General features: G+C 38.6%; 1 protein-coding gene across 44 annotated transcripts in view; it reads right to left on the reverse strand.

The window, feature by feature from the left end:
• NUMB (NUMB endocytic adaptor protein) overlaps window positions 1-23,848 on the reverse strand; it is a 177,330-nt gene that overhangs the window by 86,392 nt on the left and 67,090 nt on the right. For 11 of the 44 annotated variants that reach the window (XM_078335355.1, XM_078335344.1, XM_009006299.5 and 8 more), the window contains exon 3: window positions 6,901-6,985. The exons of 14 other annotated variants lie outside the window; for them this stretch is intronic. The gene's annotated coding sequence lies outside the window, so the exon portion shown is untranslated. Of the gene's footprint in view, window positions 1-6,900; window positions 6,986-7,675; window positions 7,794-8,515; window positions 8,542-23,848 lie in introns of all 44 variants that reach the window. 19 more of the 44 variants (XM_054240148.2, XM_078335358.1, XM_078335348.1 and 16 more) reach the window with 3 other exon arrangements.

The raw sequence follows: 23,848 nt of genomic DNA on the forward strand, positions 1-23,848 counted from the left end.
ATTTTCAAACAACAAATTAAGTCTTGGCCATCCTAAAGACTGGTATTTGGGAACAGAACACCATCAGTTTGAATGCCACACTTCCCCAAACACATATTACTCAGCCCTGATTACCATTTGGACTGCGTATTCTCAACCAAGGGATCATGTACCCCACAGGCTCTTCAGGCTCAGCAACCCCTTAATATTATGTACAAATATGAGTATATGTGCGTCTGTGAAGTTTCTGGGGCCAGATTCTTTAACCGTCAGAATCTCAAAGGATGTGTAACCACCAAAAAATTTAAAACCATTGATTTAACAGTATTCCATGATCCAAATCTATTATCTGACTTTAATTTTAGGTTTCTGCCTTATTTTCATTTTCCTACTTAAGTTGTCCTCAAAATTCCTTCTATTGTTTTGATATGTGACTTTCCTATTCACCTTTAAAAATAATAATAGAAAGTCAGAGCTTCATAAAATGAAGAAGCACTCTGTCAGCTTGTAACTGCAGTCAAAGGTGGTTTCGAAAGTTGAAGATATATGTACATATTTTTAAAACATTTTTTTAAAAGCCATCTTTTCTGAGAGCCTTTTCTTGCATTTACAAAACCAATCTTATATTTTCATTGCTCACTTGCCTTTCAAATGAGAAAACACTGGTGAACTGAATTTGTGATTTGATGGTATTTACCTTTTCAAGCATGTTAAGGCTGGGTGCAGTGGCTCACGCCTGTAATCCCAATGCTTTGGGAGGCTGAGGCAGGTGGATCAACTGAGGTCAGAAGTCCGAGACCAGCCCAGTCAACATGGCGAAACCCTGTCTCTACTAAAAATACAAAAATTAGCCGGGTGTGGTGGCACACAGCTGTAACCCCAGCTACTCAGGAGGATGAGGCACAAGAATCACTTAAACCTCAGAGGTAGAGGCTGCAGTGAGCTGAGACTGTGCCACAGCACTCCAGCCGGGGCGGTAGAATAAGAATCTGTCTCAAAATAATAACAATAAGTTATATTAAGACTTTATAGATAAAAATACATATAGCCATCACCCAAACTCCACAATACACATATGCACAGACTGACTTTATTAGAATATTACTTTAAAAATTAAACCTTTACTTACAAAACAAAATGATTTTGCTCTGATATAGCAAGGATTGATTTAAGCAAGGAACATCTTGATGTAAAAGGACAGAAGTGCTGAGGATGCTAGCCTACTTTTTACACTAGCTTTCCTCCTGCATCTGTCAAGTGTGGGATGAGAAAAGGTGCTGGAATCTGGAGACGCAGACTAGAATAAAAATATTATTTGATTCCAAGAATGGGGAGGTGGTGGAGGAAATGGGGTAGAAGAGAGGAAAAAAATGCCACTGAAAAAATTATAGAAATAAGAAATAAGAAGCTGTTAAAAACAGCTCTGCTTCCCTTTACTGACAAATAACTTGGCAAAATATCTACACATTTCTCTTCAATTCTTCAGTCTGCTCTAATCTTACTCCTCTCTCTTTCCCTCACCCCCGACTCCCCCTTATCAAGCCGTCAACAAAAGACTTCTAAAATACATCTCAGAACTGTCCACTGCACTTCATCTCCACCACCCATAGTCCAAGGTAACTTTATGTCTTACCTGGACTAGTATAAGCCACTAGTGTTTATTTCAATGTCCTCTATTGTCCCTCTCTAATCAACTATGTACAGTGTAGTCACCATAATCTTCAAAAACATAAAATGGATCATGGCATTGCTTAATAGTTCCATGACTTTCCAATGTATCTTCAAATAAAATCCAAACTTTCATTATACAGTGAGTCAGTATAGCATAATTCACACTTCTCAAGACGTGGTGCTTACAATAGTACCAGAATATCACAAATACACAGTACGTGTTAGCATATAAAGGTATGGCTCCGGCTGAGTGCAGTGGCTCACGCCTGTAATCCCAACACTTTGGGAGGCTGAGGCAGGTGGATCACCTGAGGTAAAAAGTTCGAGACCTGCCTGGCCTACATAGTGAAACCCCATCTCTACTAAAAATACAAAGAAGGCCAGGTGCAGTAGCTCACACCTGTAATCCCAACACTTTGGGAGGCTGAGGCAGGTGGATTACCTGAGGTCAGGAGTTCAAGACCAGTCTGGCTAACATGGTGAAACTCTGTTTCTACTAAAAATACAAAAAAATTAGCCAGGTGTGGTGGCGCATGCCTATGTAATCCCAGCTACTTGGGAAGCTGAGGCAGGAGAATTACTTGAACCCAGGAGGTGGAGGTTGCAGTGAGCCAAGATCACACCATTGCACTCCAGCCTGGGTGTCAAGAGTAAAACTCCATCTCAAAAGAAAAAAAAAAAAAGGCTGGGCGTGGTAGCGCACACCTGTAATTCCAGCACTCTGGAAGGCCGAAGTGGGCAGATCACCTGAGGTCAGGAGTTCAATACCAGCCTGGCCAATGTGGTGAAATCTCGTCTCTACTAAAAATACAAAGTATGAGCCAGGCTTCATGGTGGGTGCCTATAATCCCAGCTACTCTGGAGGCTGAGACAGGAGAATTGGTTGAACCCAGGAGGCGGAGGTTGCAGTGAGCTGAGATCACACCATTGCACTCCAGCCTGGGCAACAAGGCGAAACTCCATCTCAAATAAAAAAAAAAGAAAGAAAGAAAATTTTAAAATAAATAAAGCCAGGCACAGTGGCTCATGCCTATAATTCCAGCACTTTGGGAGGCTAAGGCAAGTAATCACCTGAGGTCAGGAGTTCGAGACCAGCCTGGCCAACATGGCAAAACCCCATCTCTACAAAAAATACAAAAAATTAGTCGGGCACAATGGCCTGCGCCTGTAGTCCCAGCTACTCAGGAGGGCGATACAGTGAATCACTTGAGCCTGGGAGGTGGAGGCTGCAGTGAGCCGAGATCACGCCACTGCATTCCAACCTGGGCAACAGAGTAAAACCTTGCTCCAAACGACAACGAAAACTCTAGACAAAACTAATGCATTCCTAAAGACACTCTCTAAAAACTGATCTAACTAGAAACACAATCCTAAATGAAACCATTTAGAATACTGAATACATACCTCCCCAGCAAAATATTAAGCCCATCATCCCCAAAAATACCATGCCTATAGAGTTAAACAGGAGTTCAACCAAACTTTCAAAAAAAAAAAAAAAAGGTCATTCCAGTCCTAAATAAATCTTTTCAGGGGGAAAAAATAGTTTCTAACTCATTATTTGAGGCTAGCATAATCTAGATACCAAAACCAAACAAGGACAAGAAATTAAAATTATGGGCCAATTTCATTTGTGGACGAACATAGATGCAAAAATCTTACACAGTCTCATGCTTGTAATCCCAGCATTTTGGGAAGCTGAGGTGGGAGGATTGCTTAAGCCCAGGAGTTCGAGACCAGACTGGGCAACATAGCAAGACTGCATCTCTACAAAAAATGTTAAAAGTAGCCAGGCATGATGGTACACCCTTATAGTACCAGCTACTCAGAAGGCAGATGTGAGATGAACACTTGAGCCCAGGAGTTCGAGGCTACAGTGAGCTATGATCACACCACTGCACCCAGACTGGGTGACAGAACAAGATTCCACCTCTTAAAAAGCAAAACAAAACAAAATTAATAAACTAAATCCAACTGTTTATTTTTTTCTAAAAAGTCCATCATGACAGAATTGGTTTTATTTCAGTAATTCTACATTATAAATGTCATTCACCACATTAACAAAATAAAGGAGGGAAACTCTGTGATCATCTTGTAAATGCAGAAAACATATTTGATAAAATTCAATGCTCATTCTTCACACACACAAAAATCTTAGCCTACTAGGAAGAGAAATGCTTTTAAGCTAGGAAAAGTTTCTATCAAAAATATATAGCAGGCCGGGCACAGTGGCTCAAGCCTGAAATTCCAAAACTTTGGGAGGCTGAGGTAGGCGGATCATCTGAGGTAAGGAGTCTGAGACCAGCCTGGCCAACAAGGTGAAACCCCATCTCTGCTAAAAAGGACAAACATTAGCCAGGCATGGCAATGCCCACCTGTAGCGCCAGCTACTTGGGAAGCTGCGGTGGGAAAATCACTTGAGCCTGGGAGGCTGAGGTTGCAGTGAGTCGAGACTGCACCACTGCACTCCAGCCTGGATGACAGGGTGAGACCCTGTCTCAAAATAAATAAATAAAAATTAATATATACACACACACACACACACACACACACACACACATTAGTCTTAATAGCAAAACAAAATAAGCACTTCCTTTAAAAAATTAAGTGCAACATAAGAATGCCCACTATTTTTTTTAGACAGGGTCTTGTTCTGTTGTCCAGGCTACAGTGCTGTGGCATGATCGTGGCTCAGTGCAGTCTCAACCTCCTGGGGTTACACAATCCTTCTACTTCAGCCTCCTGAGTAGCTGGGACTACAGGTATGTACCACCACACATGGCTAGTTTTTAATTTTTAATTTTTTTGTAGAGATGGGATCTTGCTATGTTGCCCAGGCTGATCTCAAATTTCTGGGGTCAACCAAAGGAATGCCTACTATTAACACTTGTACTGAATACTGTACTAAATAGTTAAGGCAAGAGAAAGTAATAAAGCACAGGAAAGAAACAAAACAGAAATGGAAAGAAAACAAGAGGAAAAAAATGCCATTTATAATAGTAACAAGAAATAAGGTCTGTTACTTTTTCATTTTTTACGACAGTTTCACTGTGTTGCCCAGACTGGAGTGCAGTGGTGCGATCTCAGCTCACTGCAAACCTCTATCTCCCAGGTTCAAGCAATTCTCGTGCCTCAGCTTGCCAAGTAGCTGGGATTATAGACATGTGCCACCACACCTAGCTAATTTTTATATTTTCAGTAGAGTCAGGATTTCGCCATGTTAGCTAGGCTGGTCTTGAACTCCTGGCCTCAAGCGATCTGCCCATCTCAGCCTCCCAAAGTGCTGGGATTACAGGCATGAGCCATCATGCCCGGCCATCTTATTTTTCTTCATGGAAAAAAGAGAAAATAATTTACTGAAAAATATTTTAAACATCTAAATAACCAAAAAGATACCCTGAACAAGGATAGTAAGTCTCTATACCATAAAAGAAAGAAAGAAATTAAATGTATATGTAGAATAAAAGCTATAGGCTGGATATGGTGGTGCACGCCTGTAATACCAGCACTTTCAGAGGCTGAGGTAGAAGGATTGCTTGAGCCCCAGAGTTTCAGACCAGCTTGGGCAACATAGCAAGACTCTGTCTCTATAAGAAAAAATTTAAAAATTAAAAAAAATAAAGCTACAGAGCTCTGGGGGTTCATATACAAAGCAGGTCCCATTCTTTAAATAATAGCTTTTGAATTATTGTGTAATTTTACTCAAATTTTCTCCCATTCATGGATTTTTTTTTTTTTTTGAGATGGAGTTTCGCTCTTGTTACCCAGGCTAGGGTGCAATGGCGCCATCTCGGCTCACTGCAACCTCCACCTCCTGGGTTCAGGCAATTCTCCTGCCTCAGCCTCCTGAGTAGCTGGGATTACAGGCACGTGCCACCATGCCCAGCTAATTTTTTGTATTTTTAGTGGAGACGGGGTTTCACCATGATGACCAGGATGGTCTCGATCTCTTGACCTCGTGATCCACCCGCCTCAGCCTCCCAAAGTGCTGGGATTACAGGCTTGAGCCACCGCGCCCGGCCCCATTCATGGATATTTATGCAACAGATACAAACTTATTATTAGTAAATAATCAGGGCCAGGTGAGGTGGCCCACACCTGTAATCCCAGCACTTTGTGAGGCCAAGGTGGGCGGATCATGAGGTCAGGAGATCGAGACTGACCAACATGGTGAACGGGACTTTGGGATTCTGAGAGCTACAATAAACAAGTATGAGAAAAGAATACATGATCAGTACATGGCTGAATTCCAGCTGAATGTGCTGTGGTCCCACTGGTTCAAAGGTCATTCAGTATACACATTCACCATAGTAAAAGTTCTAATAAGCACTCCTGCAAGTGATGCAATGTTGCCAACATTTTATGTAATACATGAGGTTTTGGTTCTTGGTATTTTTCTATCAAGGCTGCCAAAACACCATCTCCTTAAAAGCTACCTGAAAATGTGGACATTTATTCTAAATACAAATTGTATTCTGAGGGAGAAGACAGACAAAACACATTCATAATGCAATGACCCTGTTAGGCTCAATGGGTACTTCTAGTGGACCTATGTATAGACCTTATATATGCAAGGCTCTTGTACATGTGAGATCTATAAGCAGTTGCCCAAGTTGCTTTACAATAAACCTAAATTTGATCAAATGAATGACATTCTTTAGATCTAACTTATTCAAATTTAATTTTGGTTTATTTAAGTTTTGTCATATCCTACATTGTTGCCTAAACATTGCTTTATCTAAATTTCCTAATACAGAATTAGACATGATGATAATTTGCTTCACTGGTTGCTAGGAGATGATAATACTAATCATTGACATTCACCGAATGCTAACTGTGTGCCAGGCATTGTTGTAAGTGCTTTGTATATATTAAATCATTCAGAATTTACAACCTTATCAGGTGGATAATATTACCATCACCATTTTACAAATAGAAAAACAGAAGTATGGAAAAGTTAAGTAACTTTCTCAATGTCACACAACAGGTAAATGAAGCAGTTTAAGGGTTCATACCCAAGTAGTCTGTCTCCAGAGACTAGACCTTTAATTACCATTCATACTGCTTTTCACAATATTGAAAAGATATGTGAAATTATTATAAAGGATAAAAACACTCAGCATTAAAAATATTATCAGTAAGAGTTAAACAACAGTTAAGCAATATTAATACTAATACAACTTATCACAGGTTGATACTTCACAGCTATTTTGGATTCATGGTTATGATTAAGAGTTTTGAAGTTGGACAGACCTGGCTCTGAATCTTGGCTGTGCCCTTTACAAGTTGTGTGATTTTGGACAAGTTTCGTAACTTCACCAAGCCTCAGTTTCCTCATCTGTAAAATGAGAATAATAAACATCTCACAAAGTTGTTATTAGTAACATAATTATTGCTGCATTATTATACTAATATAGTAACTGCAAACAAAACACATATACACAAAATAAAGAGAAGGAGGTCCCAATTTTCCCCATAAAACAAAACTTTATTATGATGATATAATGAAGATGATCACTCCAAGTTACTCCAGCAACTGTAAGATCCACACACTAATGTAGGACAATAATCTTCTCTAATACATGACAAATAATTCCCCTACATAAAAGTCAAATATCTATAAATAACTGGATCTTTGAAATAAAATTCTCTCTCTCTATATATATATAGATATAGATATAGATATAGATATATATACACACACACACATATATATATACATATATATATAAAATAAGACAAATAGATAGGATATTGTTATTTATTGAGAGCAACTCCCACAAATCCCATTCTACACATATCTCTAGTAAAACTGGTAATTAGTATTCAATTCAAGGGGCCCAAAACAGGAAGAGCTGTGTCAAGAAGGATCAATTTGTGCCAGGCACAGTGGCTGATGCCTGTAATCCCAGCACTTTGGGAGGCTGCAGCAGGATAATCACTTGACCCCAGGAGTTCAAGACCAGGCTGAGCAACATAGGGAGACCTCACCTCTACAAAAAAATTTAAAAATTAGCCAGATATGCACCTGTGGACTCAGCAACTCCGGAGGCTGAGGCAGGAGGATAGCTTGAGCCTGGGAGGTCGAGGCTGCAGCAAGCTGTGATCATGCTATTGCACTCTAGCCTGGACAACAGAGTGAGACCCTGTCTCAAAAAAAAAAAAAAAAAAAAAGAATCGATTCGTGTGGTACTGATAGGAAGGAATATTTACAAGAGTTAAACAGAAAAAGAGAGACATATTGCCAAAGTCATAGGGAAAATGAACCCTAGAGGTCACTGGAATATAAGGGAAGCTTCACAACACTCTAGAGTATCTCCATGTTTAATCCCACAGTCCTATATTTATTTCCATTTTCACATGAACTTAAACAAAAAATTCCATTTATTTTCTTGTAGCAAACAGTAGTTTCTGCAAAGTGTTTTAAAAAAAAACTTGGCGTGGAATTTGTTTGTTTTGCATATTTATTTCTGTCCCCAAAGAAAATATGTGACTGGTAAGAGGTAAATATTATAGAATGACAGTTACAGAACTGGGATTTGGTTTTCAAAAATGGAAAGCAGTCACAGAGTATCTATTCAGCTATACAGCTATATATTAAAGATTTGATTTACAAAGAAAATTACACAAGCAAAATTAAACTATGAAATGGTATTCAAGGTTAGAAACATCTTAACCAGATAAACTATTTATAGAGAACCTATTGTGTGTGATGCAGTCGTCACAATACTCAGTATTAACAGGAGTTCAGAAAACCACCAACATAATCTCTAAACTCTAGGTTCTCATAATCAAGAAAAAGGAATATAAAAAGTCTATATGACAAAATACTGCAAATGCTTTAAGAAAGGCACAAATGACAACATACCTTAAGAGGAGAATGAGATCACTCACCTGGAAAGAGGAAACGAGAAAATACTTCATAGAAATTGCAGCATTTGAAAAGTAGAATTCCAACAACCCTAACTTCTGAATATAAAAACAACTTAAACTAAAAAGTATTCCTTCTGTTAGAAGTGCATACTGCCAAAAGAAAAAAAATACATATTGCCTCTCAGTAGCCACTAAAATGGAAGGTAGATAATAAAGACGTACTAAATAAATCAATAAAATCTTTTTCTCTTCTCCTCTTTCCCTCCCCTCCCCTCCCGTCCCCTCCCCCCTCCCCTCCCGTCCCCTCCCGTCCCCTCCCCTCCCGTCCCCTCTCCTCCCCTCTCCTCCCCTCTCCTCCCCTCTCCTCCCCTCTCCTCCCCTCTCCTCTCCTCTCCTCTTCTCTTCTCTTTTCTTTTCAGAGATGGAGTCTCACACTACCATCCAGGCTGGAGTGCAGTGGTGCAATCTCAGCTCATTGCAACCTCCGCCTCCTGGGTTCAAGCAATTCTCCTGCTTCAGCCTCCCGAGTAGCTGGTATTACAGGCGCTCGCCACCAAGCCCAGCTAGTTTTTTGTATTTTTAGTAGAGACAGGGTTTCACCATGTTGGCCAGGCTGGTCTCAAACTCCTGACCTCATGATTCACCTGCCTGGGTCTCCCAAAGTGCTGGGACTACAGGCATGAGCCACTGCACCCAGCCCTAGAACATTGTCAAGAAGGTATCTGACAATAATAACCATATCTTCAACTGCAATTTACTTTCAAATACTGTACTTAGAATTTTACACTAACTACCCCAGTGCGGTGGCTCATGGCTATAATCCCAGCACTTTGGGAGGCAAAGGTGGGTGAATCACCTGAGGTCAGGAGTTCAAGACCAGCCTGACCAACATGGAGAAACCCTGTGTCTACTAAAAATACAAAATTAGCCAGGCGTGGTGGTGCATGCCTGTAAACCCAGCTACTTGGGAGGCTGAGGCAGGAGAATCACTTGAATCCAGGAAGCGGAGGTTGCAGTGAGCTGAGACTGCTCCACTGCACTCCCGCTAGGCAACAAGAGTGAAACTCTGTCTCAGTAAATAAATAAATAAAAGAATTTACACTAAGAAATTTGAAAAAAAAAATTTTAATTACAGATTTGAAATAATAAACCATTCATTCAATTATTAATACTTTATAAAGTGAAAAAGTGTAACTGGACACAAAAATTAACTCTGAGAATTAAGGCAGTAAGACACAAAGGGATGTAAAATGAGTTGCCCAGAGTTGACTAATAAAAGGAAGCCTAATTTTCTGTCCACATCTCTTCCCACCTCCAAAAGAGAAACTTATCAAATGCATTTTATGAAAAAGACACTTTAAAGTGTCTTTAGTAACAGATTTACATAAGATACAAAAACCTTTTTAAAAACAGTTTATTAAAGTATAACATATGTAGAAAGAAGCATACGAAGTGTAGAGCTCCATTACTTTTCGCAAAGAAACACACAGACCAGATGTGGTGGCTTATGCCTGTAATCCCAGCAGTTTGGGAGGCCAAGGCGGATGGATCACCTGAGGTCAGGAGTTCGAGATCAGCCTGACCAACATGGAGAAACCCCATCTCTACTAAAAATACAAAATTAGCTGGACATAGTGATGCATGGCTGTAATCCCAGCTACTGGAAAGGCTGAGACAGGAGGATCGCTTGAATCCAGGAGGTGGAGGTTGTGGTGACCCAAGATTATAACATTGCACTACAGCCTGGGCAACAAGGGCAAAACACCACCAAAAACAAAAGAAAAGAAACAGATAATTGGAATCCAAAGCAAAAACAGAACATTAGTAGCACCCTAGAAACCCCTCTATGTTCCTGCTTCCAGTCACTTCCTGTTTCCCTGCCAAAGATGGGGGAAAGATGTTAATTAACTTCTAACACCACAGATGTGTTTTGCCTATATTGAATTTTATTAAAAAGAATCATACAATATTACCCTCTTGTGTTTGATTTCTTTCACTCAGTATTATGTCTGTGAAATTCGTCCATACTCGTGTGCCTGCAGTTTGCTATGATTTGAATGTTTGTTTCTTCCAAAAATTAAGTGAAATCTAATTGTTATTGTAATGGTACTGGAGGGTGGGACCATTATGAAATAATTAGACCATGAGGGTTCTGCCCACATGAGTAGGATTAATGGATTAACACCAATATAAAAGGGTACAACTGTCTAGAACAAAGGCCATCTAATTTTTACAAAGTTCCCCTTTGTAAGAAAACTTATTAGTTAAATAGGAAGTGTTTAGGAAATCCTTGAACTAGCTATTTTAAAAATATTTAAAGCAAATGAATACAGAACATGAGGTGCTCGAGGTTACTATGCAATGGCAGAATAACAAACAAAAAAATCAGGTTCTTCTCTGTATGCCAACAATTTGGAATTTTTCTGCATGATCAGCATTTCCTTTGCTACTTTATTTTCTCTAAGTAATTTTTTGTCACTTCTGTGAATTCTATAAAGTCAGGTTGGTTTGATTACAACTAAGATATACGAAAAGATTTTAGGTAAATTTTTAACTTTATATAATTTCAGATTTAAAGAAAATTTGCAAAGATTATCAATTATTTACATTTCATCCAATTTGCCTTATCATTCATTCTTTTTCTCATTCATTTTTTCTTGAGATGGGGACTCACTATGTTTCCCAGGCTGGTCTTGAACTCCTGGGCTCCCACCTCGGACTCCCAAAGTGCTAGGATTATAGGTGTGAGCCCACACCAGTCCTATCTCATACATTTTTTTTTAAATCATATGAGAGTAAGCTGCAAACACTATATACCATTTTAGTCCTAAATGTTTTTGTGTATTCTCCTAGGAACAAAAATATTTGCTTAGATAACCACAATATAGCTAAGCAAATCAGTACAAATGTTAAAGTTACTATGTAACTACAGTCCACATACAATATACAATCCATACTAAAATACAGAGAACTTAATTAGGTGTGTTCATTGTTACAGGGAGTTATGATTTGAATGGGTCCCCCCCAAAATTCAAGTGTTACCAATGTGAGAGTATTAAGGGGTGAGGCCCTTAAGGGGTGATTAGGCCAGGAGGGTTCCTCCCTCCTGAATGGGATTAAGGCTTCCTGCAACTTCAGCTAGCTGGTTTTTCCACTCTTTGACCATTTGAAGACACTGTGTTCCTCTTCTCTGGAACAGACAACTGAACCTGCCAGCACCTTGATCTTGGACTTTCCAGCCACCAGAACAGTGAGAACATAAAATTCTGTTCTTTATAAATTACCCAGTCTCAAGTATTCTGTTACAGCAACACAACTGGATTAAGATAGAGAAGTGGCTTCTCTATCACCAGGGCTCGGTGGCTCATGTTTGTAATCCCAGCACTTTGGAAGGCTGGGGTGGACGAATCACCTGAGTCTAGGAGTTTAAGACCAGCCTGGGCAACATGGCAAAACCCCATCTCCACTATTAATAAAAATACAGGCCAGGTGTGGTGCAGTGCCTCATGCCTGTAATCCCAGTACTTTGGGAGGCAGAGGTGGGTGGATCACTTGAGGTCTGGAGTTCAAGACCAGCCTGGCCAACATGGTGAAACCCACATTTCCACTAAAAATACAAAAATTAGCCAGGTGTGGTGGTGGGAGCCTATAATTTCAGCTTTTTGGGAAGCTGAGGCAGATGAATTGCTTGAACCTGGGAGGCAGAGGTTGCAGTGTGCTGAGATCACACTACTGCACTCCAGCCTGGGAGACAGAGAAATATTCCATCTCAAAAAAAAAGACAGAAATAATTGCTTCTAGGCCCTCCTAGAAAACAAAGCTGGAATATACACATACATATATAAATATGTGTGTGTGTATACAGATACATGCATATGTATGCACACAAACAAAGCTGGAATATACATATATAAATGTATCATATACACATACATGCATATGCATGCACATATATGTATGTGCCTATATGTGTATATCTGTATAAAAATATATGAATAGATACATATATGTGTATTCCCCTATATTTATATAGATATTAAATGCTTAAATATAGATAATTATATATTACATAGATATGAATAGCTATTAAAAACCATAACTTCCAATTCAAATTCAACATCATGGGGTTTATTCTAGCCTTTCCTCTTTTCCATATATAAAACTCCTTTTTCCAACAATGAAAAAACTTGACTCCCATTATCCTCAATATACTTACTCATCTGTTCAATCCTAGAACAGACAAAAAACAGTTTCAAAATTGCTAATTCATACCACTACAAAAAAAGCCTAGAAACTAGGACTCATTATTGTTTATATTTTTGTTTATCTTGAGTTTAAGCGTATACTATGCTCAAATTTTACTGACCTTTCTTCCTTAAGTGTAGCTGAAATACAATTAGGTTCATCTGATTCTGTTTATACTTTTAGGGTTTTATCCCCATGTTTATTGATTTTTTTATTTTGTTTTTTATAAGTATCTAAAACATTAACATGACATTCTCAAATGAAGTCATAAAAATTGTAACCAGGATTCTCTCTCACACAGATGTTGCAATAGAGCTTTATAATTTAGGAAATATATTTCCCATAAAAAATGAATCTTTCCATAGCCTGCAAGCATCTACCACCACCCCACCCAGGCCCAGCTGTTTTCTAGGAATTACTGTCTTTGGATAATACAGAAAGAAGGGATAAAATGAAATGGGTGTACCCTATTCCAGCAACTTCACAGATCATTATTTGTAACGTAGCTTCAAACCGTGCTCCTTGTAGTGATGCCACAAGGTGCAAGGGCAGGACCCAGTGGGTAGAGCAGTAAGTCCCTGCCCTGTCTTCAATTAAAGCTGCTATACTTTTACTGGTATAATATATTGGGCTTTAGCCTCAGATTTTGTTCATTCAACTCACTCAACAAATATTTATTGAGTGTCTATGCTTACTCAGCACTGTTCTTGGTGCTTAGGATACTTCAATGAACAAATCCATCATGGGACTTACATTCTAGACACGTGGAAGACAAACAATAAACATAAATAAATTATATAGCTAGTTAAAAGCTAAACGCTATAGGTTAGGAGAAGTGGCTCATACCTGTAATCCCAGCACTTTGGGAAGCTGAGGTGGATAGATCATCAAGTCAGAAGTTCAAGACCAGCCTGACGGCGAAACCCTGTCTCTACTAAAAATACAAAAAAATTAGCCAGGCATGGTGGCAGGCACCTGTAATCCCAGCTACTCAGGAGGCTGAGGCAGTGAATTGCTTGAACCCAGGAGGTGGAGGTTGCAGTCAGCTGAGATTGCAGTACTGCACTCCAGCCTGGGCAACAGAGCAAGACTCCATCTTTAAAAAAGAAAAAAAAAGCTGTAGAAAAAATATAAACAAGGTTAAGAAGTTTAGAAATATCAGAGTCAGGGAGGAGAAACATAATTTGCAATATTAAAATGTTTGTGTTAGGTCTCACTGAGAAAGGAAACCTCTTTTTTTTTTTAAGAGGCAAGGTCTTACTGTGTCCCCTAGGCTGCAGTGCAGTGGCACGATCATAGCTCACTGTAACTTCGAACTCCTTGGGCTCAATGGATCTTCCCACCTCAGCCTCCTAAGTAGCTAGAACTACAGGTGCAGACCACCATGCTCAGCTTCTTTTTTTTCTTTTTTTTGAGATGGACTTTTGCTCTGGTTGCACACGCTGAAATGCAATGGCATAATCTCAGCTCACTGCAACCTCCACCTTCGGGGTTCAAGCGATTCTTCAGCCTCAGCTTCCCGAGTAATAGGGAATACAGGTGTGCATCACCACGCCCAGCTATTTATGTATTTTTTAGTAGAGTAGGGGTTTCACCATTGTTGGTTAGGCTTGTCTCAAACTCCTGACCTCAGATGATCTGCCCACCTCGGCCTCCCCAAGTGCTGGGATTACAGGTATGAATGACCAGGCCCAGCCTCTCAGGTAGTTTTTAAGAAAAATGTTTGTAGATAATTTTTTCTCTACAATGTTGTCCAGGTTGGTCTCGAGCTCCTGACCTCAAGCAATGCTCTCACCTTGGCCTTTTTAAAGCACTGGGATTACAGGTGTGAGCCACTGCACCTGGCCAACAGCTTCCTTTTGTATAAATATTTTATTTAGGCTTGAAAGTCACTGGGAAAGCAGAATAGCTGCCCAATTTTCAAGTTGGTGTCAACCCTGTGTCTATAGGTCCAAGGATAGGCCACAGGAAAGAAAGACATAAAGTACTTTCCTTGTTGCGGAGGATCTTATGACAAAATCTGGGAATGGTGGGTCTTTCTCTGTCCAGACCCTTCTACTTCATAAGTAATTGAATATTTCTCCTAGATTCTGGCAAAGGGTTTTCCATCTATCTCAATTTCAGAAATATTAAATGTTTATTTTCCTTCTAATTATTATAGTGGGAGATTGGCATAGGCAATATCAGAAGTGTTAACTAAACACTTTTTTAGTAAACTTTTTTTAGCCCTTTCAACTACATTACCTTTTTTTTTTTTTTTTTTTTGAGATGGAGTCTTGCTCTTGTTGCCCAGGTTGGAGTGCAATGGCATAATCTCAGCTTACTGCAAATTCCACCTCCTGGATTCAAGCAATTCTCCTGCCTCAGCCTCCCAAACAGCTGAGATTACAGGTGCCTACCACCATGCCTGGCTAATTTTTGTATTTTTAGTAGAGACGAGGTTTTGCCATGTAGGCCAGGGTGGTCTTAAACTCCTGACCTCAGGTGATGCACCCAATTCGGCTACCTAAAGTGCTGGGATTACAGGCCTGAGCCACCTTATTCTTCTGACCTTTAAATTATTTGCTAAGGTGCTGCCTCTGGCTTCAAGCAATTATAAATGACTTGTCAGCCTGACATACTATCATTTCCTTGAATTTACAATCAACAAAAGACTAAGATATCTAGTCTTTCTTAGTTGTCCTAAATCCTATCACTTAAGTCCTAAAAAACTGAGTTTGTTTGAACCCAAGTATAAAATTTTATAATAATCACAGATTACATTTCATCATCCCTTACTATGTGCCAGCTATTATTTTAAGAGCCTATATTTATTATTTCTTTTATATTTTACAACAATTCCCACTTTATAGATGAAGAAACTGAGACAAAAAGATTAAATAACTTGTTCAATGTAACATAAAGAAATGAAAGCTTCTAAGTGGCAGAGCTGGAACTAAAATCCCAGGCAATGTATGCCATTAAATACATATATTGAACTGATTCTCAAAAAATCTTTATATAATGCATATTAAATTCCATATTGTTAGATTTGGCCAATCCAGCCTGTAGAAGAAAAAAAATCAGACTTCAATTCTATCATACAACATATATGTCATTTTTCAAAGTTTTAACTGAATATTTATTTGATCAGCATGTCATGAAGAGACCTAACCAAGCTATTAATAAAAAATGTGACCAGAAATATTAGCAAATTGAAAACAGCAACATATAGAAAGAATTATACACCATGACCAAGTCCAGTCTATCTCAGGTATACAAAGCTGGTTTCACATGTGGAATTCAATTAATATAATCCATCATATTAACAGGCTAAAAAAAAAATCACATGATCATCTCCATAAATGCAGAAAAAGAATTTAACAAAATCCAACATCCATTCATGATAAAAATTTTCAACAAACTAGGAACATAAAGTTTCTTCCTCAACAAAAAAAAAGCACATCTGTTTTTAAAACTCTGCAGTTGACCTCACACTTAACAGTGAGAAACTAGAAGCCTTCCCATTAAGATCAACAAGAAAAAGATGTCTCCTCCTACTATTCCTTTTCAACATCATACTGGAAGTCCTAATGCAACACAGATTGGAAAGTTAGAAAGGAAACTGTTGTTGTTCACAAATGACAAGATTTCCCATGTAGAAAATCTCAAAGAATTAACAAGAAATTATCACAAGGTTATAGGACACAAGGTTAATATACCAATCACTTTCCTATATACCAGTAATAATCTGAAATTGAAATTAAAACACAATACCATTTTCATTAGCTCCCTCCAAAAATGAAATACTTAGGTGTAAGTCAAATCAATTATGTTCAAAATCTACACAACAAAAATGAAAAAAACTGATTAAAGAAATCAAAGAAGAACTAAATAAATGTCAAGACATTCCAAGTTCATGAATAGGCAGTCTCAAAATTGTCAAAACGTCAGTTCTTCCCAACTTGATCAAAATCCCAACAAATTATTCTGTGGATATTGACAAACTCACTCTAAAGTTTATATGGGAAAAAAAAGTCCAAATAAAGTTTATAAGTAGAGGCTAAAGACCCAGAATAGCCAACTCAATATGCTACTCAATTTCAAGACTGACTTACTATAAAACCACAATAATCAAGATAGGATGGTATTTCAAGAAAACAGACAAATAGATCATTTGAGCTCAGAAACAGACCCACATAAATGCAGTCAACTGGAGCTGGGTATGATGAGTGTGCCTGAAATGCCAGATACTCAGGAGGCTGAAGAGGGAGGACTGCTTGAGTCCAGGAGTTTGATGTCCAGTGTGCTATAATTGTGCCTGTGAATCCATAGCATGTCAGCCTGGGCAACATGGAGAGGCTCCCATTTCTATTAACAAGAATATTTAGTTAGTTAGTTATTGTCAACTGATCTTTGACAAAAGAGCAAAGCCAGTACAATGGTGAAAAGAGAGTCTTATTCAACAAATTAAAGAACTCAGGAGGTGAAGGTTGCAGTGAGCTGAGATTGTGCCACCAAACTAACAACTTGATTTAAAACTTGGCAAAGACTTGAACATATTTCATTAAAGAAGAAATACAGGCCAGGCGCAGTGGCTCATGCCTATAATCCTAACACTTTGGGAGGCCGAGGCGGGTGGATCACTAGGTCAAGAGATCGAGACCATCCTGGTCAACAAGGTGAAACCCCGTCTCTACTAAAAATACAAAAATTAGCTGGGCATGGTGGTGTGCGCCTGTAGTCCCAGCTACTCGGGAGGCTGAGGCAGGAGAACTGCTTGAACCCAGAAGGCAGAGGTTGTGGTGAGCCGAGATCGTGCTATTGCACTCCAGTCTGGGTAACAACAGCAAAACTCCATCTCAAAAAAAAAAAAAGAAATACAGATAAAAGAGCCTATGAAAAGAAATTATCATATGTCATGAGGGAACTGCAAATTAAAACAATCAGATACCATTACACACTCACTAGAATGGTCAAAATCCAAAACACTGACAACACCAAATCCTGAGAAGCATTTCCAGCAACAGGAACCCCTTATTAATTGTTGATGGGAATGCAAAATGGTACAGCCACCTTGGAAAACCATTTGACAGTTGCTTACAAAACTACACATACTCTTCACATACAATCCAGCAATTACGTTCCTTGGTATTTATCCAAATGAATGAAAAACTTATGTCCACACAAAAGCCTGCACACAGTTGTTTACAACAGCTTTATTCAAAATTACCAAAACTTAGAAGCAACCAAGATGTCCTTCAGTAGGTGAATAAACTGTGGTACATTCAGAAAATGGAATATTATTCAGTGCTAAAAAAATAAGCTTCAAGCCATGAAAAGACATGGAGGAACCTTAAGTGTATATTTCTAAGTGAAAAAAGTCAATCTGAAGAGGCTACATACTGTATCATCCCAACTATATGACATTTTGGAAAACTAACACTATGCAGACAGTAAAAGGACCTGTAATTGCCAGTAGTAAGGGGTTTGGGAAAAATAAACAGGCAGAGCACAGATTTTTAGGGCAGTGAAATTATTCTGTACTACACAATAATGGCAGACTATGTCATTACATATTTGTCCAAATCCAGAGAATATATACCACCAAGAGTTATCCCTGAAGTAAACTCTGGACTTTGGGTAATAAAGATGTGTTTTGGAAGTTGATAGTGGGGAGGTTGTGCCTATATTGGGGCAGAAAGAATACAGGAACTCTCTGTCCCTTATGCTCAATTTTACTGTGAACCTAAAACTGCCCTTAAAAAATAAAGTCTATTTTCTTAAAAATTGCCACAAGATTCAAAAACATGGCTAAAAAGACCTCTCCATGATCAAAGAGCAATGGAACCATATACACTTGCCCTTTATGTATGGCATTTTACCCAATTAACTCACCTACGTGAACTATCAAGCAACTCACATTTCTAAATCTTATCAAAAAGCATTTCTCAAAAAACTAGTATTTCCTCTTCTATCAGAGGAAAGCATCTAAGTGTCGCTTTTTTATTTAGTTTTAGAATGATTTTTAAATGAACTTTGTAAAAAAAAAAACACTGATTTGAAGTAGAAAACATGTTCATTCATTTAACAAATTATGTATTGACAACTAATTACAAGACAGGTACTCTTCTATAGAGATATAGTAGAGAATGAAACAAAGTCTCTACTCTCACAGTAGTTGCATTTTATTTGGGGAAATGCTCAACATAATAAAGAAAGAAATATATAATATGTTGAGACATATAAAGAAATATCAAGTGGGATTGGGGAAAAGAAAGTGTTGGGATTGGGGAACGGGGTAGAAAATAGGCAGCTCTTCTAAATAAATTGTTAAGGGAAGGCTTCATTTGTTAGATTACATCTGAGCAAACAGATCTAAAGGCAGTTGAGTAATAAGAGGGCAAGCTCAAGTACATAGCTGGGAGAGAGCATTCCAGGTGGAAGGAACAAGTGTACAGCTCCTGAGGCAAGTGTATAGGTCCTTCAATCCAGAAGGTGGAGGTTGCAGTGTTAAAGGAATAACAAGGAGATGTGGCTACAATTGACTAAAGGAAGGTAGGGGAAGAAATGAGGTTGGAAAGAAAGCTGAATGCTTCAGGAAGTTTCAGAGGCCATTGCAAGTACTTGGGCTTCTGTTCCTAATAAGGTGAAAGCTACTAAAGGGTTCTGAGAGGAGTAATAATGAGATTTATGTTTTTTAAGGATGACCTTGGCTATTGTAAACAGATCATAAAGCAGGGAACCAGTTAGAAAGCTATTCAATTAATCCAGATGAGAGGTGACAATGGCTTGGACCAGAGTGACAACAGTGGAGATATGTCAGGGAGATGATCCACTTCCTGTTTGTGCCCCCAGCTCCAGGAGAAACCACATCTGAAGACTAGCTGCAACAGAAACTGACAAATAACTAAGTTTACAATAATCCACAGTTATTTTCCAAGACCTCTGCAAAGTTATTTTCCAAGACCTCTGCAGTTCTTACAAGTGGAACTAACAGGATTTTGTTAATGAATTGGAAATACAAAGTGAGAGTCAAAGATGACTCTAAGATTGCTGGCCTGAGCAATCAGAAGAATGGAGTTGCCATTTATTGTGAGAAACAGAAGACAGGAGGAACAGGTTGCAGGGGACAAATCAAAAGTTTGGTTGTTAGCCTGATAAAATGTAAAGGTTTATGACTGAGATAGTTATATGTCAAACTAAATTGTTTTAATGACAAGCTAGTTCCTACTCTAGCAAACATAACTTTCATCATTAAATAGTCTTAACCCCCAAGTCTGAATGTAATGCCTCTTCCCTCTGATCACAAATATTTTTCATTTCTTATATTATTTGTTATATTTCAACTATTTGTGTATGCTACGATCCCATAGATCTTAGGTACCCTGAAAGTAGAATTTGTGTTTTATAGTTACATAATAATAGTAATAACCACCACCAGCATTGACTGGGCACATTTATCAATTAGTTGGTTTTTTTTTTATTTTATTTTTCTGAGACAGAGTCTTACTATGTCACCCAGGCTGGAATACTGTGGCACTATTTTAGCTCACTGTAACCTCCCACCTCCCGGGTTTCAAGCAATTCTCCTGCCTCAGCCTCCCAAGTAGCTGAGATTACAGGTGCATGCCATCACACCCAGCTAATTTTTGTATTTAGTAGAGACAGGGTTTCCCCATTTGGTCTTAAACTCCTGATCTCAAGTGATCTGCCCACCTCAGCCTCCCAAAGTGCTGGGATTACAGGCATGTGCCACCGCACCTGGCCTCAATTAGCTGTTTTAATCCTTCTATTACCACTTTTATTGTTAGGATTTAACCAGCGAGAAAATTCAGGTTCAGAGATATTAAACAACTGCTCCAAAGAAACACAGTTAATAAGACAACTAATATTTAAATTCAGATTTGTATAAACCTAAAGGCAGTGTTCCACATCATCTTTAATTAACCTCAGTACCTAATTTAGAACCTTGTCTATAAAATGTACCTAATCTATTTCTATAGAATAAATAGATAAATAAATATCTCTGTCTTGGGACCGGAGACACTGAAGATAATGTATACTAGAGTCAGACCAATGATCAGAACAGAATTGGAGGAAAAAGATTTAAAAAGGTAAGAAAATCCTTAATATGGCTTATAAAGCTTGGCACAATTTAGCCCTTGCCCATCAGACCAAGCTTCTTTGATGCTTTAAACCTGCCATATTTCTTTTCCCTTCAACATCTCTAAAACATACATAGTTCTAACAACCCACTACTTTTCCCTAAGTTAATTCTACTCATCCTTCAGAGCTCTGCTCAAATATCACTTCCTCAAAGTAGCTGTCCTTGACCATCCCGCATCTTAACTAAGCCAGCTACTACTATAATAAGTTAATAGCATGGTATGTCTCCTATCACAATTTTAAATAAAGGAACCACCTCTCCTCCCTACAGTATAAGCTGCATGAGGGCAGAATCCTCATATGTTTTGTTCACTGCAGTGATTAACATATGCTTAAAATTGTTTAATATTGTTTTATTAAAAATTATTAATAATATTTAAAAATGAATTAATAAGTAGAGGTATCCATTACCAATTATTATAGAATAGCTTTCATCAGGCCAATTCTCCTGGCAATAAAAACTGGAAATAAAAATAAATAAATAAAGCAACTAAGATATGATAGGCCAAACTACCAGAGAAAAAGAAAATGCAGAGTTAAGCCTGACATTCTCCAATACTTTCTTCTGCTGGAGCAACGAGCTTCAAACCAGAGCTTTTGGAAACCTCACAGTGACAGAAATTAGAGTTCACAACTACCAAGACAGGCAGAATTTGAGGAGCTAAAATCCCAAGGAAAAAAAAAAATCACAGAAAAGACAGCCCGCACATGCTATACTGCTTTTGCCCTCAGGTTATTTACTGAATTCTAACATGCCTTCCCTCCTTCCCTCCTTCCCTCCTTCCTTCCTTCCTTCCTTTCTTCCTTTCTTTCTTAGACGGAGTTTCACTCTTGTTGCCCAGTCTGGCACGCAATGTCACAATCCCAGCTCACTGCAACCTCCACCCCCTGAGTTCAGAACTTTAAGTAGTCTCACAGAAAAATTAAGCGTCCAGGACATGCCAAGAAGGAGAGGCCCTGACACATAACCTAGGAATCCATCTGGTACCTCTGAAATACAATACTCTTGAAATGGAAACTAGATTTAAACCAGCCTTTGAGAAGCATTAAATAAAGCCATAGATCATCTCAAGCCCATACTGGAACAATGTCATCTACTCCTACTTTTAGCTACCAACAGGAGAAAACCAAATCCTCTCTAGAGAATAATACCATCATAAAGAGCCTCTAATATTTCCCATATATGATGTTTGACATTCACTTTTTTAAATGACTTGGAATGCTAGGAGACAGGACCAAATGACTGAAAATCAAGAGAAAAAGAAGACAACAGGAAAAGTTCCAATAGGAGGTGGGTGTGGTGGCTCACACCTGTAATCCTAGCACTTTGGGAGGCTGAGGTGGGCAAATCACTTGATGCCAAGAGTTTGAGACATACCTGGCCAACATGATAAAACCTGTCTCTACTAAAAACACAACAATTAGCTAGGTGTGGTGGCACACATGTGTAATCCCAGCTACTCGGGAGGGAGGCTGAGGCATAAGAATTGCTTGAACCCTTAAACCTGTGAAGCAGAGGTTGCAGTGAGCTGAGACCATGCCACACTGCAATCCAGTCTGGGTGACAGATCAAGACTCTCTCTCCAAAAAAAGAGAAAGATCTGGATCCAGGGATCCAGACGTTAATTACCACACACAGACTTTAAATAATTGAGAGTAATATGTTCAGGAAAACAAAGGACAAGATGAGAATTTCACCAGGGAACTAGAATCTATGAAAACAAAAAAGAATTAAATTGAAAACTGAGAACTAAAAAATATATAAAATATGCCAGCTGCTTTTAATAGCAGACTGAACATTAATTCAACCAGAAAAAAGTCAAGAGAAAATATCTAGACGGAACACAAAGAAAAAAATATATAAAATACAGAAAAGAGCATGAGAGACATATGAGATGCAGAGAAAGATCTAACATACAGTTATCTAGAATCCTGGAGGGAACTGAAAGAATGAGATGGAAGTAGTATCAGAAGAGATATTCCAAACCTGACAGAAGATGTCAAGCTACAGACTCTAGAGGATCTATGGACCTCAAACATCTTAAATACCAAGAAAACAATGTCTGAATCATCTTACTGAAAACTGCTAAAAACCAAAGATACAGCTTCTCTAATAAAAACAATGGAGGGCTCAGTGTAGTGGCTCATACCTGTAATCCCAGCACTTTGGGAGGCCAAGGCAGGCAGATCACCTGAGGTCAGGAGTTCTAGACCAGCCTGGCCAACATGGTAAAACCCGGTCTCTACAAAAAACACAAAAATTAGCCAGGCATGGTGGCACGCTCCTGTAGTCCCAGCTACTAGGAAGGCTGAGGCAGAGGAATCACTTGAACTTAAGAGGCAGAAGTTGCAGTGAGCCAAGATCATGACACTGCACTCTAGCCTGGGTGACAGAGTGAGACTATATCTCAAAAATAAATAAATAAATAAAATAGAAACAATGGAGTCAGAAGACAATAAAATGATATATTTAAAATGCTGAAAGAAAAAACCTGCCACCTGGAATTCTATGCCCAATAAAGCTATCCTTTTAAAATAAGACAAACTTTCTACAAATGCTTTTAGACAAAAACGGAACATTCATTACCAATATACTTATACTAAAAGAAAGGTGCTACGAAGAAAGAAAATAATCCCAGATGGAAGCACAGTAACTCAGGAAAGAATCAAGAATACATACATACAAGAAAACAAAATAAATGCATAAAATTAAATAACTACACACACACATACACACACGTGTGTGTGTATGTATATACACACTGAGACAGGGTCTGGCTCTCTCACCTAGGCTGGAATGTAATAGTGTGATCTTGGCTAACTGCAACCTCTGCCTCCCAGGCTCAAAGCATCCTCCCACTTCAGCCTCCCAAGTAGCTGAGATTACAGGTACATGCCACTATGCCTGGCTATTTTTTTTTTTTTTTTTTTTTTT

This window comes from Callithrix jacchus, chromosome 8, assembly GCF_049354715.1.
Source record: "Callithrix jacchus isolate 240 chromosome 8, calJac240_pri, whole genome shotgun sequence".
NCBI lineage: Eukaryota > Metazoa > Chordata > Mammalia > Primates > Cebidae > Callithrix > Callithrix jacchus.